The sequence below is a fragment of the Bos taurus genome, chromosome 10 (assembly GCF_002263795.3).
Source record: "Bos taurus isolate L1 Dominette 01449 registration number 42190680 breed Hereford chromosome 10, ARS-UCD2.0, whole genome shotgun sequence".
NCBI lineage: Eukaryota > Metazoa > Chordata > Mammalia > Artiodactyla > Bovidae > Bos > Bos taurus.
Window position 1 is genome coordinate 64,397,619 of NC_037337.1, and position 20,127 is coordinate 64,417,745.

The following is a 20,127-nucleotide window of genomic DNA, read 5'->3' on the forward strand; positions in this document are numbered from 1 at the left end:
AAGCTGGAGTCATCCCAGGATCACAAGGATGGTTTAACATACGCAAATCAAACATTGTGATATGTCACATCAACAAAAAACAAAAAACACATGATCATCTCAACAGATGTAGAAAAAGCATTTGATAAAATTAAACTCTTACCAGTTTCCTGGTGTGCAGTCTCCATGGCCCCTTGCTCCAAGCACTGCCAGGAGTCCAGTGAAGAAGTTGTAGGCTAAGCAAGTTTTTAAGAAAACTGCCTGGGAGCTGAACTGGCTTTGGTTGATGAGGGTGGACAGGTGGTTCATCATGGGTGACATTTTCTCAAGCATTTTTTCCAGTTTGTTTGGAACCTAGGAAATGAGAATTTTAATTTTGGGATTAGGTGGAGCAGGAAAAACCACAATTTTGTACTGATTACAGGTTGGAGAAGTCATTGCCACTATTCCTACCGTTGGATTTAATATTGAGATGGCAATATACAAAAACCTTAAATTCCAAGTCTAGGATTTGGGAGGGCAGACAACTGATGTTATTATTCAAACTCGCATGCAGTCATTTATGTAGTAGATTGTGGTGACCAAGACCAAATTGGTATTTCAAAATCAGAGTTAGTTGCCAATTTGGAGGAAGAAGAGCTGAGAAGAGCCATTTTAGGGGGTTTACAAATAAGCAGGACAACGGAACAGGACATGACTCCCTCAGAGATGGCAAATTCACTTGAGCTACCTGTCTTGAAGGACCAAAAATAGCAAATATTCAAAACTTCAATAACCAAAGGCACTTGCTTTGATGAGGCAATGGAATGGTTAGGTGAAACACTAAAGAGCAGACAATAATTCAATCACTTATGCTTCTCTGAAATGAAGACCATAACACCTATATATCCCTTTGGAAATTGTTAAGTGTTTTTCACACTCCTAAATGTTAAAACTGCATGATTGTTGGCATATACCAAACTGACTGCAACATTTGTAATAAATACTAAAAATACGTTTTAAAAAAACTCTTACTGAAGTGAGTATAGAGGAAACACAGCTCAACAGAATAAAAGCTGTTTATGACAAATTCACAGCCAACATAATACTCCATGGTGAAATTCAGCTTTTTAGCTGAATGCTTCCCCTCTAAAATTTGGAACAAGACAAGGATGCCCACTCTCACCATGTCTATTCAATATAGTACTAGAAGTCCTAGTCACAGCAGTCATATAAGAAAAGTATAAGCTATCCAAATTGTAAGGGAAGAGATAAAATTATAATATTTGCAAAATCACATGTACTTTATATAGAAGATACTAAAGACTACACACAAAAACTACTAGCACTGAGAAGTGAATTCAACAAGGTAGTAAGATAAAAGATTAACACATAGAAATTGGTTGTATTTATTTACATTAGCAATGAATTACCAGAAAGGGAAAGTAGAAAAACAATCTCTTTAAAATTGCATCAGGAAAAAATACCTGGGAATCAACCTGACCAAGGAGAGAAAAACTTATACACTGAGAAGTATAAACTTTTAATAAAGGAAACTGAAGATGATTCAAAGAAATGGAAAAATACCCCAAGCTTTTGGACTGAAAGTATATTATTAAAATGGACATACTACCCAAAGTAATCTACAGATATAATGTGATCCCTATCAAATTGTCCATGATATTTTTCATAGAACTAGAAATAGAACAAATAATCCTAAAATTTAAATGGACCCACAAAAAACCCACAATTGCCAAAGCAGTTCTGAAGCAAAAGAATAAAGCAGGAGGCATAACCCTCTCAGACTTCAGACAATACTACAAACCTACTGTAATCAAAACAGTGAGGTATTGGCACAAAAACATACACATGGATTAATGGAACAGAAGAGAGAACCCAGAAATAAACCCACATGTCTATCATCAATTAATCTTTAACAAAAGAGGCAAGAATATACAATGGGGAAAGACAGGGCAGCACGTGGTGTTGGGAAGGTTGGACAGCCACTATAAATGAATGAACTTAGAATATACCTTCACACTCTACAGAAAAATAAAGTCAACATGGGTTAAAGACTTAAACATAAGGCATGACACCATAAAACTCCTTGAAGAGAACATAGGCAAAACATTCCTGACATAAATCATACCACTGTTTTCTTAGGTCTGTCTTTGAAGACAATAGAAATGAAAACAAAAATAAACAAATGGGACCTGATCAAACTTACAAGCTTTTGCATAGCAAAGGAACCCATAAACAAGATGAAAAGACACCTACTGAATGGGCAAAAATATTTGAAAATGACGCAACTAATAGAGGTTAATATCCAAAATGTACAAACAGCTCATATAACTCAATAACAACAACAACAAAATAACCCAATCAAACAGTGGGCAGAAGCCCTTAATAGGCAGTTTTCCAAAGAAGATATACAGATGACTAACAGGCACCTAAAAAAGATGTTCAAAATCATTAATTATTAGAGAAAACCACAAATCAAATCATAGTGAGATATCACCTCACACTGGTCAGAATGGCCATCATCAAAAATTCTACAAATAAAAAAATGTTAGCAAGGGTGTAGAGAAAAGGGAACCCTCCCACACTGTTGTGAGAATATAAATTGGTATAGCTACTTTGGAGGGCAGTAGGAAGGTTCTTCAAAAAACTAAAAATAGTGCCCACGTGACCCAGCAATCCCATTTCTGAGCATATATATGGAGAAAACTCTAATTCAAAAAGCTTTTGCACAGCAAAGGAAACTATAAACCAAATGAAAAGACAACCCACAGAATAGGAGAAAATATCTGCAAATGAAGCAACCTACAGAGATTAATCTCCAAAATATACAAACATCTCATGTCAAAAAAAAAAACCCTACAAACAATCCAATCAAAAAATGAGCAGAAGATCTAAACAGACATTTCTCCAAAGAAGACATAAAGAGGGCTAAAAAGCACATGAAAAGATGTTCAAGATCTCTAATTATTAGAGAAATGCAAATCAAAACCATGCACACTGGTCAGAATGGCCCTAATCAAAAATCTGCAAGCAACAGATATTAGAGATGGGGTGAAGGAAAGGGAATCCTCCTACACTGTTCATAGAAATGTAAATTGGTGCAGCCATTAGGGAGAACAGTAAGAAGGTTCCTTAAAAAGCCAAAAATATAGCTACCATATGATCTAGCAATCCCACTCCTGGGCATATATCCAAAGAAAACTAAAACTCAAAAAGATACATGCACCCCAAGTTCATTGCAGCACTATTTACAATGACCAGAACATGGAAGCAACCTAAATGTCCATCAACAGAGGAATGGATAATGAAGATGTGGTACACATATACACTTGAATATTTCTCAGCCATAAAAAATGAAATAGTGTCATTGGTACAACGCAAATGGACCTAGAGATTGTCATACTGAGTGAAGTAAGTCAGACAGAGACGGACAAATATTGTATAATATCACTAGTATGTAGAATCTAAAAAAAAAAAAAAATGGTACAAATGAACTCACCTACAAAACTGAAATAGAGCTACAGATTTAGGAAACAAGCTATGGTTACCTGAGGAGAAAGGGGGAGAGGGATAAATTGGAAGCTTGGGATTGACATATACACTCTACTATATATAAAATAGGTAACTAATAAGGACCTACTGTGGGTTTCCCAGGTGGTTCAGTAGGTAAAGAATCCACCTGCAATGCAGGAGACATGGGTTCAATCCCTGGGTCAGGAAGATCCCCTGGAGGAGGGCATGGCAACCCACTCAAGTATTCTTGCCTGGAGAATCCCATGGACAGAGGAGCCTGGTGGGCTACAGTCCACAGAGTTTCAAAGAGTCTGACACGACTGAAGTGACTGAGCATGCATGCAAGGACCTACTGTATAACGCAGAGAGCTCTACTCAATACTCTGTAATGACACAATGCGGTATTACTCAGCCATTAAAATGAATGCATTTGAATCACTTCTAATGAGGTGGATGAAACTGGAGCCTATTATACACAGTGAAGGAAGTCAGATAGAAAAACACCAATACAGTATACTAATGCATATATATGGAATTTAGAAAGATGGTAACGATGACCCTATATGTGAGAAAGCAAAAGAGACACAGATATAAAGAACGGTCTTTTGGACTCTGTGGGAGAAGGCAAGGGTGGGATGATTTGAGAGAACAGCATTGAAACATGTATATTATCATATGTGAAACAGATCTCCAGTCAAGGTTCGATACATGAGACAGGGTGCTCAGGGCTGGTGCACTGGGATGACCCAGAGGGATGGGATGGGGAGGGAGGTGGGAGGGGGGTTCAGGATGGGGAACACATGTACACCCATGGCTGACTCATGTCAATGTATGGCAAAAACCACTACAATATTGTAAAGTAATTAGCCTCCAATTAAAATTAATTAATTAATTAAAAACAAACAAACAAAAAATACTCTGTAATGACGAATATGGGAAAATCTAAAAAAGAACTGATATATATATATATATATATATGTATGTATAACTGATTCACTTTGCTGTACAGCGGAAAGTAAAACAACACTGTAAAATCAACTATACTCCAATAAAAATTATAAAAATAGGTAAATAAAAAGATTTTTAAAGGTATACGTACTCTTATGTTCATAGCAGCACTATTTACAACAGTCAAAATATGGAAACAACCAAATGCCCATTGACAGATTAATGGATAAAGAAGACTATACACACACACACACACACACACACACGCACGCGCATAATGGAGTATTATGCAGCCATTAAAAAGAATGAAATTAATACCATGTGCAGCTACATGAATGGACCTAGAGATAATCATACACAGAAAGAGAAAAACAAATACCATATATCACTTATATGTGGAATCTAAAGTATGACACAAATGTACATATTTACAAACAGAAACAGACTCACAACATAGAGAGTAGACTGTGGCTACAAGGGAAATGAGGACCAGGAAGAGATGAATTTGGAGTTTGGGGATTAGAAGATACAAACTATTTTATATACATATATCATTAAATACTTCTGAGTTGTAGAACTTCAGGATTAGAAGAGTCAGGAGATACATACAAGGTTGCATAGCCTGGACAAAACACTGAGTCTTTCAGCTCCACATCTCACATTCTAAATACATATAAATAAATATGTGTATATGTATATTGCCCTGTCTATGTATAGACATACACACATACACATTCCCACTTTATTCTTTTAACTCTATGTAGCTTTTTAACAACTACATGAAATTCCATAGAATGGTTATAATGTGATTCATGTAACCATCTTCCTGTTGGTGGGCATTTAGGATAATTTTATTTCTTGTCACACTAATAATGCTATAGTTAATTAGTTACTGATGTACACACATGCACAATTCTTTCATAGAATTAATTTTTAGGTCAAATGAACATTTTTTAATTTCAAGAGATAATAGCAAAGTTTACTAGTATGTTTGATTTAAAACTTCTCTTGTTCTTGTTTAGTCACTAAGTCATGTCCTATTCTTTGTGATCCCATGGACTGCAGCAACCAGGCTCCCCTGTCCTTCACTATCTCCCAAACTTTGCTCAAATTCATGTCCATTGAGTCAGTGATGCTATCTAATCATCTCATCCTCTACCATCCCCTTCTCCTTTTGCCTTTAATCTTTCCCAGCATCAGGGTCTTTTCTATGAGTCAGCTCTTTGCATCAGGTGGCCAAAGTATTGGAGCTCCAGCATCAGTCCTTCCAATGAATTTTCAGGATTAATTTCCATTAGGATTGACTGGTTTTATCTCCTTGATCTCCAAGGGACACTCAAGAGTCTTCTCTAGCACCACAATTTAAACGCATCAATTCTTCAGCACTCAGCCTTCCTTATGGTCCAACTCTCACATCCATACATGACTAATGGAAAAACCATAGCTTTGACTAGATGGGCCTTTGCCAGCAAAGGGATGTCTCTGCTTTTTAACAGGCTTTCTAGGTTTGTCATAGCTTTCCTTCTAAGGAGGAAGCATCTTTTAATTTCACTGTCTGCAGTGATTTTGGAGCCCAAGTAAAGAAAATCTGTCACTACTTCCACTTTTTCCCCATCTATTTGACATGAAGAGATGGGACCATGTGCTATGATCTTAGATTGTTTAATGTTGTGTTTCAAGCCGCTTTTTCCACTCTCCTCTTTTACCCTCATCAAGAGGCTTCTTAGTTCCTCTTCACATTTTGCCATTAGAGTGATATCATCTGTGTATCTGAGGTTGTTGATATTTCTCCCAGCAGTCTTGATTATAGCTTTGATTCACCCAGCCTAGCATTTTGCATGATGTACTATGCATTCAGTTCAGTTCAGTTGTGTCCAACTCTTTGTGACCCCATGAACCACAGCACAGCAGGCCTCCCTGTCCATCACCAACTCCCAGAGTCCACCCAAACCCATGTCCATTGTGTCGGTGATGCCATCCAACCATCTCATACTCTGTCATCCCCTTCTCCTCCTGCCCTCAATTTTTCCCATCATCAGGGTCTTTTCAAATGAGTCAGCTCTCCGCATCAGGTGGCCAAAGTATTGGAGTTTCAGCTTCAACATCAGTTCCTCCAATGAACAGCCAAGACTGATCTCCTTTAGGATGGACTGGTTGGATCTCCTTGCAGTCCAAGGGACTCTCAAGAGTCTTCTCCAACACCACAGTTCAAAAGCATCAATTGTTCTGTGCTCAGCTTTCTTTATGGTCCAACTCTCACATCCATACATGACTACTGGAAAAACTGTAGCCTTGCATAGAAGTTAAATAAGCCAAGTAACAATACACATCCTTATTGTACTTCTTTCCCAATTCACAACCAGTCAGTTGTGCTATGCCCAGTTCTACTTGTTGCTTTTTGACCCGTTTACAGGTTTCTCAGGAGACAGGCAAGGTTGGCTGGCATTCCCATATCTTAGAATTTTCCAGTTTGTTCTGAACCACATAGTCATAGACTTTGCTAAGCAAAGTCATTTCAGTCATGTCCAATTCTGTGCAACTGTATGAACTATAACCTGCCAGGCTCTTCTGTCTGTGGAATTCTTCAGGCAAGAATACTGGAGCAGGTTGCCATTTCCTTCTCCAGGGGATCTTCCTGACCCAGGGATCGAACCCACATCTCAAGTCTCCTAGAAATGGAAGGCGAGTTCCTTCCCACTAGTGCCACATGGAATGCCCTATAGTCAATGAAGGAGAGGTAGATGTTTTTCTGAAATTCCCTTGCTTTCTCTATGATTCAATGAATGTTGGCAATTTGATCTCTGGTTCCTCTACGGTTTCATCTGTCTCTCACCAAAAGTGAAACTGACCTACAGTTTTATGTGCTCAGCTGGTCCTATTTAGGAAAAAGGTTATGCTAGGGATTTTAAATAAAACAGCTGGTCCTATTTAGGAAAAAGGTTATGCTAGGGATTTTAAATAAATTGAGACGTGTTACATCTTGCTCTGTGTGCCAGTACTATTTAAATAAAAATGGAGTGCAATCTGTTGCTTGAAGGTTCTTTAAAAGTAGCTATGAAACTATCTAGGCCTCATGCATTTTTAGAGGTAGCTCTTTAACTAGCAGGAATATTAGTGGTTATTACAGCTTCTAATCTGCTGCCAGATTCAGGAGACACAATAGCTTTAATTTAACACTGTGTTTACTTAGATCTTCCTGGCTGCGAAGATCCCCTGGAGGAGGAAATGGCAACCCACTCTTGTATTCTTGCCTGGAGAATCCCGTGGACAGAGGAGCCTGTCGGGCCACCATCCATGGTGTCGCAGAGTCTGTCACAACTGGGCACACATGACCATCTTCACCAGTCCAGAGCAGTCTCCCAGACCAAGGGTCACAGCATGTGAGGCACCACAATGTCCTCAGTGAGTGACTTTAACGCTGAGGTTTCCAAAGAGGAGCCAGACGTCAGGCAGGCTTAGATCAGGAGTGATATTAATCCATTACTCACTCTAGTGGTCCTGCCAAGGACTTGTAATCTTCTCTTTAAACAATTTTATATCATCCTAGAGAATTATGCATTTCATCTATATTTTTGAATTTATTGGCAAAAGTCGGTTTTGCTAAAGGAATGCCTCTTTAACAATATTATAAGAAATGCAGCTGTTATGGTTTTATCGGTCATATGTTGATTTCCCCCATCCCTTCCACCTCAGAAACTTCTGCCTTTGTCTTTATTAATTCTTACATCTACTTTCTTTAAACTAAGCTTTCCTCTCAATTCTTGAGTTAAATGCTTGGCTTATTTTCTGTCCTGTTTTCTAAAAATGAATAAAATTTCAGATCATTTTCTTCTTAGTACTGCTTAAACTGTATTCTTAAAAGCATATGCTTGTTTTGTGAATTTCTGAATGGATTAAGAAAAAATTAAAATAAATGTTATTTGTAAGCGTATTTAATTTACAGAAATGTTTTTGCTACTTTATGAATTTATTGCAATGGATTTAGAATGTTATATTGTAATTTCTACTCTTTCCTTAGCCAAATTTTATAATAAGCCAAGGTGGTTAATTGCTTGAATCATTTACAGCCTTATTTTTAGTTTTCTTTGATTTTCTAGTTCCCAAGAAAAATATCGGAGAAGGCAATTGCAACCCACTCCAGTACTCTTGCCTGGAAAATCCCATGGACAGAGGGGCCTGGTAGGTGGCAGTCCATGGGGTCGCTAGGAGTCAGATATGACTGAGCGACTTCACTTTCTCTTTTCACTTTCATGCATTGGAGAAGGAAATGGCAACCCACTCCAGTGTTCTTGCCTGGAGAATCCCAGGGACGGGGGAGCCTGGTGGGCTGCCGTCTATGGGGTCGCACAGAGTCGCACACGACTGAAGCGACTTAGCAGCAGCAGCAGCAGCAGCAAGAAAAATATGTTAAAATTAGACTGATTGATTTTGTCTATTTTTCAGTTCTAAAAGTGTTGCTTTCATATATTTGGCATACTGTCTACATAAGTATTTGATTTATGTTGGTGACATATACTTATTATCAATATCAATTTTATGTCTTTGCCTCTAATATTTATATTCTTGTGTTAGTATTAGCATTGAACAAAATATTTGCTTAATTTTTATTTGCCTGATACATCTTTACATCCTTTAATTTTTCTGCATCATTTTAAGGTGTCTTTTTCCACCTTTTTTCTTCTTTATATTTTAATCTACTATTTCAGAAGTCCTTTTGTAAAGATTGCATTAACTTCTACAACCATATTATCCTTAAGTATTTTTTTCTGCTTTATTTGCTTTAAATTGGAGGATAGCTGCTTTACAATGTTTTGGTTGTTTTTTCTGCTTTTCTGTTTTTGTTAATCAGTTATAAGTATACACATAGCCCCTCCCTCTTGACCCTTCTTCCCACCCCTTCCCCATCCCACCCCTTTAGGTCTTCATAGAGCATTGAACCGAGCTCCCTGGGCTATACAGCAGCTTCCCACTAGCTGTCTATTTTACACATGGTCATGCATATATGTCTATTTTACTCTCTCAGTTCATCCCACTCTCTCCTTTCCCAGCTGTATCCATACTTTTGCTTTTTCCTCACTACTGTCCTCCAAAACTGAGAAATAAAACAGACATACACATCCTTCAGAATTTGAGCAGCATGGGGTAAACTAAGTCATATCTCTGAAATGATCTACCTTGTCTGAATCTAGATTCAATCACTTTCCCTTAGCAATTTCCTAAGCATTCTGTTTTTTAATATCTCTTGATTGCCTTCAAGGAAATAATCAATAAATGTCTTAGCCTGCATCCTCTAGAAAACAGAGCTAAAGTCAGAGATTAATCTTTAGTTTATGACATCAAATGGAAGGTGCAAGGCCAGGGCAGGTAAGCAAAGACTCAGGGTTACTGTATGGCCATCATCTTGCAGTGTGCCATGAAGAAATATCCGCTGCCTTAACAGACATAATCCAAATTTTTCTGGAAAGTTCTCACTGAGAAAATGTACTTTTGAACAGTCTATGTACAAATTGTTATTTGCCCTAGTCTCTCCTGTTTCCATGTGTATAAGCTCATCCTGTGGTAAGGGAGTCCTCTCACACTCTTCCAGGCTGTACCTCCCTGCCCCCACACAGCCAAAAAGGAGGCCAGTTCCCAAGCTCGGTGGTGTGACATCACCTCCAAGTCCGGAAATGGAGGAATGACAATGAGAAAGAAGGTCCTATTGCATCTCAGTTCTTCTTAATTTACATCTAAAACAAACCATGTCCCTTCTGTTTTGGAATGTCTTCAGATTCACTGTATGATATTTTTAAAAGACCCCTAAATTGTAGGACTTCATAAGCACACTAATAATCAGATTTCATTGAATATAGCCCAGAGTTACTATTTTAGATCCTAGAATTAGTATTTTCTATAATCACAAATTTTGTTTGCTCACATTCAGCTTGGACTAACCCTCAGAAGTATTTATTATGGCTTCCAAGTAAATTATTCTCCATCCTGTATTCATGATGATGGTTTAAGTTTCTAAATTACCAACTGAGATGTGATCCTATTGAATCTCAAAATATACATATAGAAAAACTTAAAAACTTTGTTCAAAGGTATTTTGTGCTTTTGATCCTAGAGTGCCTAAGACTTTTCCCAAGTTTCCCAGGAGCAGACCCCAAGATAAGAACTCATGACATGTGACTTATTAAGAAAATGCTCTTTGCACAAAACAGTAAGGAAATGGGATCACAAGTCAGAGACTGTCATCAGAGGGAAGAAGCGAAATCAGGAACACTGACGGCAGCAGCACTATAAAAACCCAGATCTCTTGCTTCAAATCAGGACAAATACTGAGGAATAACTGACTAAGCAAAGCCCTTCCTAGGGATGAGAGACTTGACTCCCCGGTATTCCTGAGGTTCTACTCCTGCATTCTGGGCACTAGCAAATGGCAGCTCTCTGAATGATAGCTGCAGACACAGGCTGTTGGAATCAAGTGCTCACTCCTCCTGAGTTGGTCAACATCCCTAGCTGGTGCTTTTCAACTGACAGGAAATAAATATTTTTAAGAGACAATATCTTATTTCTATTTAAGTAACTGGTGAGACACACCACAACCTCCAAGATGACAGAATTGATCTAGTCCTACATTCCCACAAAGTCTATCTCATTGCCCCAGTGGAACTGTTTCTCCAGTCCCTCTCTTATTTAGGCCCTCAAATAAACAAGCCAGTTAACCACCTCCTTCCCCACAAGCCAGTAAAATTTGACTGTGTCACAAAGGTCTGGATCTTCATATAGACAAAAGCCTTCCATGCCTCAGAATTGATTCATCCTCCCAAAGGGGACTAAGATGACCCTGGCCTCTCTCATGATCCTAAGATGAAATATTCATGGGTAGATTAGGACCTCAAAGACGAAGAACTCTGCTTAGCCAGGAGAAAATATTCAAGATTTAGGGTTGGGCTTTAAATGCACAAGTCACAAAATCTGGATCAAAGAGCAAAAGACTAATTCAACCATTCATAGCTGATTCCCTCTGGAATTTCCCTCAGAATAGAATTTTCACTAGCAGGGCCATACATTGTGTGTGTGTGTCTATGCAACTTCATCCAGCAAAAGCTATCTCGGGGGCTGAAACCTGTGCTCTCATTACAGTTCGTGTGAAGCTGAATTTTCTTCCAGCCTCAGTGTTGGTTGACTCCTAGGGACCAGCATCAGAGGGGCCATAGAGGTGTAAACTAGCTCCAAAAGTTGAAGGAGAAAAGAGTTTCATATGAAACGTACTTGAAAGTGAATGAGATTGACTTGAGAACACGTGTCAGTTCCATTCCAAAGAAATGAGGCAGTCTGTTTCCCTTAGTTGGTCAATGGGGAGCTAGAGCCATAGTGAAAGAAAAGCTATTCCACATTGCCACTGACTTCCCTGGAAGCAGCAGACCGTTCCTAAAGAAAACTGAACTCCCAACCCCCTAAACTGGATGCAGAAGTTAAATGTCACCTTACATTAATAGCTGGCTTCCCAAAGAATCTAACCTACAACAAAGTTGAGCATACTGCAAGCCTATCAGAAAGGGTTATTGGGATCAATGTCTGTGGGAAGGAAGAGACAGGATCAGCAGAGGTAGAAGTTGAGCAGAGATGCCATCGTTTCAGCCATATTTTGGCTGAAACTGTGAGGCTTTCTGAATACAGGATGATTCAAAGCTGTCCTGAATTGGAGAGAGAAATTCAAACTTTTATACCTCCATGTGGTTGAGTCACTGAACACAGGCCACCCCAGGAAGAGTGTCTGATAGCTTGTTTCAACTGAGACAATTTCAGACAATTTCCATCTGAGGGCTGACATCTTCCCACAACACCCCCACCAGCTAAGCTAACAAGTGTTTTATTCCTGTAGCTGGATTTGGACAACACGTCAGAGCATCCACTACATACATCTTACTAGCTAGTCCCATAACCATAGCTCATCTACAAGACAGACAGACAACCTCAGGCATATGGAATAGCTTAAGTGATGTAAACAAGCCAGATTAATCAATTCCACAGAAATACTGGCTTTACATGGTTGATCTGGGTGGCATCTACATCATGCCGAGTCCTTTCAGCCTGAGTCCCAATTTGAAAAACTCTTCCTTTAAATAAGTGAATATAAACTGTTCGCGTGACCAGAGAGAAAAGTCATGCTCATCCAGCTGACATCACTACATCCTTCTTCCCTCTACCTATTATTCTGTTACTTTCCTTTCTTGGGATTCTTTTCTAGGACCTTCACCCTGTGTAAAGAAATTCAGCAAAACTAAAATTGACAGCCAGTAAATATAACTCTCAAGATACCTTAATTTCTCATTCAATTAGAATATAACATGGAGACTCCTATTACCCTGACCTGCATGCTAAGTTGCTTCAGTCATGTCTGACTCTGCAACCCTATGGACTGTAGCCTGCCAGGCTCCCCTGTCCATGGGATTCTCCAGGCAAGAATACTGGAGTGGGTTGCCATGCCCTCCTCCAGGGGATCTTCCCAACCCACTCTCTAACAAAGCCTCAACAATGAGGAGGTAAGAACCAGTAGACAGGAAATGGAGAGGGCAATGGCACCCCACTCCAGTGCTCTTGCCTGGAAGGTCCCATGGACGGAGGAGCCTGATAGGCTGCAGTCCATGGGGTCGCTGGGGGTTGGACATGACTGAGCGACTTCCCTTTCAATTTTCACTTCCATGCATTGGAGAAGGAAATGGCAACCCACTCCGGTGTTCTTGCCTGAGAATTGCAGGGATGGTGGAGCCTGATGGGCTGCTATCTGTGGGATCGCACAGAGTCGGACACGACTGAAGCGACTTAGCAGCAGCAGACAGGAAAAACACTAAAGCCTACTGAATTTTATTTGGCAGATAAAGATTGATGGAACTTGTAGAATATAAGGGAAGTGATCCTCAGCACCTTCCTCCAACTTCAGGGCCACCAACAAATTCACTTTCATGGAGCTTTACCTCATGCCTTGCTGGATTCAGGGTAAACTAGTAATAATTGGTCAGCCTCCTTAAAGGATAGTTTCCAGAATGTGTCTGAGTAGTCAGATACAATTCCAGGAGCAGATAGAAAAATAAACTAAGTAATGATCTTTTTAAGCCTTAATCATGTTCTTAAGGGATCTCAAGAAGAACAGAAACCTCCATGGTCAGAAGATTAGAGCAAAGAATTCAAGATTTTCAGTGCTTTTGACATAAGCTACAAAAGTGGGACATTCTGAGTTTTAAGCAATGATGTGGTGGTCATGCATTCACAGATCCCTTTTGAATCTCTCTATTCAGCATTTTGAAACCCAATTACCAGGCTTTAGACTCTTCTCACTATGAAGGAATGGGAGTTGGTTCAAACTCTCATGAGATGGAAGGTGTAACTCTAATGCAGTAAGAGTGATATGAATAGAGAAGGAAGGAAATCACATAAAAGGGGGATATTACCAAACTGCCAACAATTTCATGGTAAAGCAGAGCCAGCTGTTGAGTCCACTGGCAAATCTTCCAGACAGACCACGTGGAACAAACCACCCAGCCTCAGAATGAGCCTGTGAATGACAAACTAGAGACAGAAGAAAGGCAACTGAAAAATGCCCCCTTTCCTCCCTCTAATGAAGATCGCAGGGTGGTGACTACACGGGCCTGCATGTTTCCCAGCTGCTCTGGGAAGCCACTGCAGGAGCTGGGTTCACACCCCCTCAGCATCGTGCTGCTTCGAATCCAGAAATGGTATGAAGAGTCGGTCTTTGTGGACTGGGCTGACTTGGATCTAGATGCTCACACCACACTGGCTCTCACTAAGGAGGTGCCGTGGGGGCTGTGCCAAATCCTAGCCCTCATTCTGGAGGAAGCTGAGACAGCCCCTGGCTTTAGGAGATGAAAGAATAGCAAAGGCTTCCAAACACAGTGACTCCTAGTCATCCTACTGAGCACGTGCCAATGCCTGAGGTTTAGGTGTTACCAAGAAAATACTGGGAAGACTAAAAACCCATGCAGTATAGCCACAAATTTTGAAACTTCCACAAAATACAGAATTTACAGCTGCCCGCATTGAAGTCAGACACCAACCATCTGAAGCCCCACCAAACTATAAGGTCCTCCCTCTTCCTGTGCCCGAGGCCTCAAGTGCAGCAGCAGCCACCCCTCTGTTAGCCACATCTGAGCTGCAAGGGCAGCCACCTGGCCACCCAGTTATGCCATCTTGGAACTCTCCAGACTGAAAAGATGATCTTAAATGCCATTCAGCTAATGAACACCTGCAAGAAAGACTAAAATGTAAGTGACAGAACCTGATTATAGAATCAAAAAATCTGCCCAGAGAGTGACATTTAACAGTCATATTTAAATATATTTCAAGTCAAAATTCTCATGAGACAGTTACGGTCAGTTTGTAAATTATACAAAGAATTTATACAAAATTGAACTATATATGGATAAGGGTCATATATAATTTTATAAAGAAAGAAATTTTGAAGTAACTTCAAGCTAGAAATTCCTTTTGAAAAACATCCTAAAACTCTTACATGTGAGTATGTCCTGGTAGGAGAATCAGTATTTCTATAAAAGTATAGTCTCATGTCTTTGAAATGACACTTCCTAAAAATGAGTCCGCTTTTTTTCTTGAATACTTAATATTCCTTTGCTTTGTTTTTCACAACCTAATTAAACTATGCATATTCTAGAACAGTGTATTCTACAAGGACACTGGGATGATGCTTAAATTACTGGCTTTTGATAAACTATTGCTGCAGATGGGGAAGCAGCAGGAACAAAATTCTAATGCGTGCATATGTGAGTATATTTTGCTTCTGCCAATTTTTACGTTAACCATGCAGGAACTGAGGGCGCCATTTTGGTGCACTGCCCTGTACTGCCCGGACTACATGAAGCAATGTGGGTTAAAAAAAAAAAAAAAAACTGTAACCCATATTACTCCTTGACATTGCTGCTGCTGCTAAGTCACTTCAGTCGTGTCCGACTCTGTGCGACTCCATAGACGGCAGCCCACCAGGCTCCTCCATCCCTGGGATTCTCCAGGCAAGAACACTGGAGTGGGTTGCCATTTCCTTCTCCAATGCATGAAAGTGAAAAGTGAAAGTGAAGTCGCTCAGTCGTGTCTGACTCTTAGCAATCCCATGGACTGCAGCCTACCAGGCTACTCCATCCATGGGATTTTCCAGGCAAGAGTACTGGAGTGGGGTGCCATTGCCTTCTCCACTCCTTGACATTACACTATAGCAATACCTTGGATCATCTCTTGTGAGTGCCACAGTTAGTGATACAATAATAACTGCCATTCTTGCTACAATGCTGCCAAGAATCCCTGAGTACTATAGTCAACAACTTAAATAAACCATGATGGAAATGAATGCACAGCACAACTAGGTTCAGATATCGGAGCAAGTTTCTGCATTTAATCCTCCCAGGATTTAGCCCATTCCACCTCTTAGCTAATGCTATAGCATCACATAGTAAGGGTTGCCTATACTGGAATATTGAAAACAGTTCTAAATAATGTTCAGTTACTATTAAGCTTTCTGGTGAAATTTTCTCTGGTACTTTGTTGAAAAATCAGAATAGCAGGGCACTAACAAGAAGATACCTTTTCTTGGGTTAAACCACAGGGTTTACAAAATAATCTCAAAGGATTTGGGGAAAAATACGGTCTCTTCCCTCATGACAAACTTCCTAGGGCACATTTATTTAAGTCTTGGTGGCCTAAGTAACTGGATCATTTACTGCAGATTGTTGTAGGCAATCCTCAGAGCAGGGGTGGACCCCACCATCACCCCAGATTTGATCTGCAAGTTGAGACTGATTATACCACACACAAACCAAGAGGGTATGAAAAAGTCTATTACTCACACACTGAGGCTTTCTGGAGAGAGCCATGCAAGCCCCTAAGCAGATTCAAAAATGGCTTGAGATAGGCAGGGAGGGGAGACTGACATGGGTTACATTGGGTTAGATGGTGAGGCTGGTGAGAGGGTTTCCGTGCACAGGGTGGGATTTGTGTGCTTTGAATTTCCTGCCAGCACCAAAGGAGGAAGTGGGTGGGTTATCTTGTCTGGATACAAGGCAAGAGGCGAGAAGGTGGATAATGAAGTTTGAAAGCTGTCAGCAGTCAAACATCATAAATGGAGTCAGATACTTGATTATAATTTACTCTTCTGTTTGATGACTGAAATGTGCCATGTTTCCTCTAATTGAATTTGAACTTAAATAGCCGTTATTGGCACTCTGTGAGGCATTGTAGCCTGAGGTCATTAAAGAAGATGCAGTTTATATTACCACCTCGTTCAAACACCGGTCATTGGATATTTTGGGAAGTGAAATGTGTTCCTTGGTCACCACTGGTAATATTATATTGATATTATGTAGAATTTCAAAGGAAATAAGAAATGACTTGATGAAGCCTTATATTGTGATTTTGTGTAGACACATGTATAAGCTTGATTTCTATTGGGGGCGGTGCAGTATATGTTGGAGGCAAGATAGTCCTAGCTTTTTACCCAAAGGGGAAACTTTGGCTAAGGAATTGTTGCTGCTGCCATTGGCCAGACAGATGGCCTGACCATTGGCAATGGCCCAAGAATCTGTAACAATGTACAGATGAGGCTGATTTTTAGCCAACATATCCAGTGAAAGATGACAGCCTGAAGTTTGGCCAGTGTGCTGACCCTTGGGTCCTATTCTTTATCAGAGATGGCCCAGTTAAGGGGTAAAAAAGCAGCAGCTCAACAGTGAGCTACTTTACACGTGATGGTGCCACTGTCTTGTCTAAAGTATATGAACTTCCTCTGCCATTCACTCAGTTGATCTCAGGGAATTCCCCAAGTATCCAAGGAGTGAGGGAGAGGGTGTCCTTCTCCAATGCAGTGACATCTGGCAAAGGACTGGGGACAGGGTAGGCTACCACTCTTGTGGGTACAGGTCTATCTTGATCCCACAGGTGCCATGTCCATTTTAGCAAGGAGTCTTCAGTGCCATGCTAGCTTTGGATGTTTGCTGCTCCAATGGTCCAAGACAAAATGAGAAGCTGAGAACAGGGAATAATGGGCTCAGGACCTGTGTGAGAGTCTCCATTTCCAGGAGAATCCAGCATATGATCAGCAATTGCCACTTTAATGGTGTATAATATGGGGCCAAGGGATGCATTTTCTTGTACCAGAAATCCATGGACAACTTATGGTCACCACGGGTGATCCAGAGACCCCAGGAGTCATGAGGGGAGCCTAATAGATCTAGTGTGTGGGAGTCTCTAGGAAAGTGTCAGTGCCTTTTGTTATTCTGGATGAGCCAAATTGTGATTAACAGCATAAATTGACTTAAAGAAAAATTGTGAATGAGGAATATGTTGCCTGAAGAACCCCAAAGGGCTAAAAGATGTTGGGTTTGTTTTAAAGTTGTGGGTGCTGAGAAGGTCAATAGTTCTTTGACAGTCTCAAAGATGGAGCGTTCCTCAGCTTGACAAATAATTATCAGGAATGTAATCGAGATGGTGGGACTTTGCACTATGTGTGGGCCAGTGCGCAGTTCCCTTTGTGAGCTTTTCTGTGATGATTTGTATGTCCTAAAAGAGAGGACCAAACACCTTCTCAGATGAGGTTGTACAGTGTGTGCCTACGCTCCCGAGAAAGTTGAACACGCTCAGGATCTTGCCTACAAAGGCTGTGTGCAATAGCAAAGCTGATGAAGTTCTCTATAAGGAGGTAGGTGAAGATACTTCTTTTGTTCCTTTGAAGGTGAAGGCAATATGCTTCTGAGAGTCTGTTGAAATAGACACTGGATAAAGCATATTAGCCAAATCTATGACTACAAAGTATTTACCAGATTGGATGGAGTCATTAATTGCATAATAATGGAGAGAGACCTTAATCGGTAGTTCCCTGACTTTAAGATTGTGGTAATCCACTGTGAGATGCTATTTCTCCTTTCCAAGTTTAAGCACAGGCCAGAATGAACTGATAAATGGAGAAGGTGCAGAAGGTGCAGAGAGAGCCCTCAGAATTATGGTGTCATAAGTCATTCCTCCTGTTTGTCCCTCTTTTAAAACCAAGAGTTAGACATTCATCCACAAACAAAATTCCTTTGTAGATTGCTACAAAGGAATCCTGGGATCCAGCACCATACAGTGAAGGACCCAGGAGGAGTCTCACCCACCTAGGTATTCATCAGTGATAGGCAGACAGACATAATACCGGCTGTGGAACCCATGGAGCGGTGAACCTGCTCTGACTCCTTTGCAATGGTCAGAGAAACACCTAGAAAGTACAGACCTGAACAGGTACCCACAGACAGGAAACTGCGGAAGTACAGTCTTCCAGAGGAGAGAACATATCATGTCATTAAAGAGGAAAAAAGAAAGTTTGGATGTAGACAAAACAGCAAGAAGAACTTTATCAGCAATGGCAACCCACTCCAGTATTCTTGCCTGAAAAACTCCATGGACAGAGGAGCCTGGTGGGCTACAGTCTATGGTGTCACAATGAGTCAGACGTGACTGAGTGACTAAGCACACACACATATGCACACCCAACTCCCAAGGCAACAAAGGATGGGACTGAAATATCAAGCAGGAGCATCTCTCCCTCAGGGGAAAAGGAGAGCAGTGAATGAGTGCCTAGCTACCTCAGCTGTGTGGGATACATCCAGAGAAACCCATTTCTCTGTAGCAACATCTAGAGTACTGAGGCAGAACCTCCATGCCTGGGAGATCAGGAAATAGGCAGACAGGAATATCAAAGGGCATTAGAGGCACTTGACTTTTGCCTGCTGCACTCAGCAGGAAGCCAACAAGTACTACAACTCCTGATCCCCCTATTGGTCTTCAGGTTCCTGCAACAGACTGAATGCAAATCCCACACCTCCCAGACTCGGCAACTTTTTTGTGCAGAAGCAATAGTAAGCTCTGGTAGACAGGGAAAGCACTCAGAAGACGGGCCAAGGGTGGCATGCAAGGGAGAGACCACAAAATTGAGCTATGGTGCCACCTTATGGAAAACAAATGGAGGCTTCCAGTAGCTTTCCTGGTCAGCTGTAAGAACCAGAGAAGATATAAAGCTTAAGAATTCTGGCACAAGAAAAAGCAAGAAGAAAGGAACAGGTGTACTCATACAAAGGTAGCGAAAAGACCGAGATAATAACACACTAACAGACCAATCATCCAAAGGCAAGTAGCAATGTTTTAAGGAGGTGTCTGCTATTTCAAATGTGAAAACAGCAATACAAAACTGCAAATATGAAAAAGCAAGGAAACATGCCATCATTAACAGATAATTTTATACTAATCAAGATCAAAGGAATGAAATTTTGTGAACTAGATGTAAAAGAATTTAGAATAACCATTCTGAATGAGCCATAAGAAAGTTCAGGAACATGAATTCAAGACAAAAAAAAAAGATCTCATTCAAAATGAGAAATTTTCCAATGAGATAGAATACATTTTTAAAAAGAACCAAGCAGAAATTCTAGAGTTGAGTCAATAAATGATATGAAAAATGCAACAGACACCATCTGCAGTAGAGGAGAGCAAATGGAACACAAAATGAGTGAGTTGGAAGATAGAAATTTTGAAATAACTGAATGGAAAGCAAAGAGAAAAAAAAGGAAAGAGGAAAAAAGCCAAATGATTTATGGGATCCCATTAAATGAATAGAATATTTGGAAGTGAGAAGGCGAAGGAGACAGAAGG

General features: G+C 40.3%; 1 pseudogene; it reads left to right on the forward strand.

Moving 5' to 3' along the window:
* The first annotated feature begins 289 nt into the window (after nucleotides 1–289).
* On the forward strand, nucleotides 290–835 carry LOC100141228 (ADP-ribosylation factor-like protein 1; annotated as a pseudogene).
* Nucleotides 836–20,127: the final 19,292 nt, after the last annotated feature.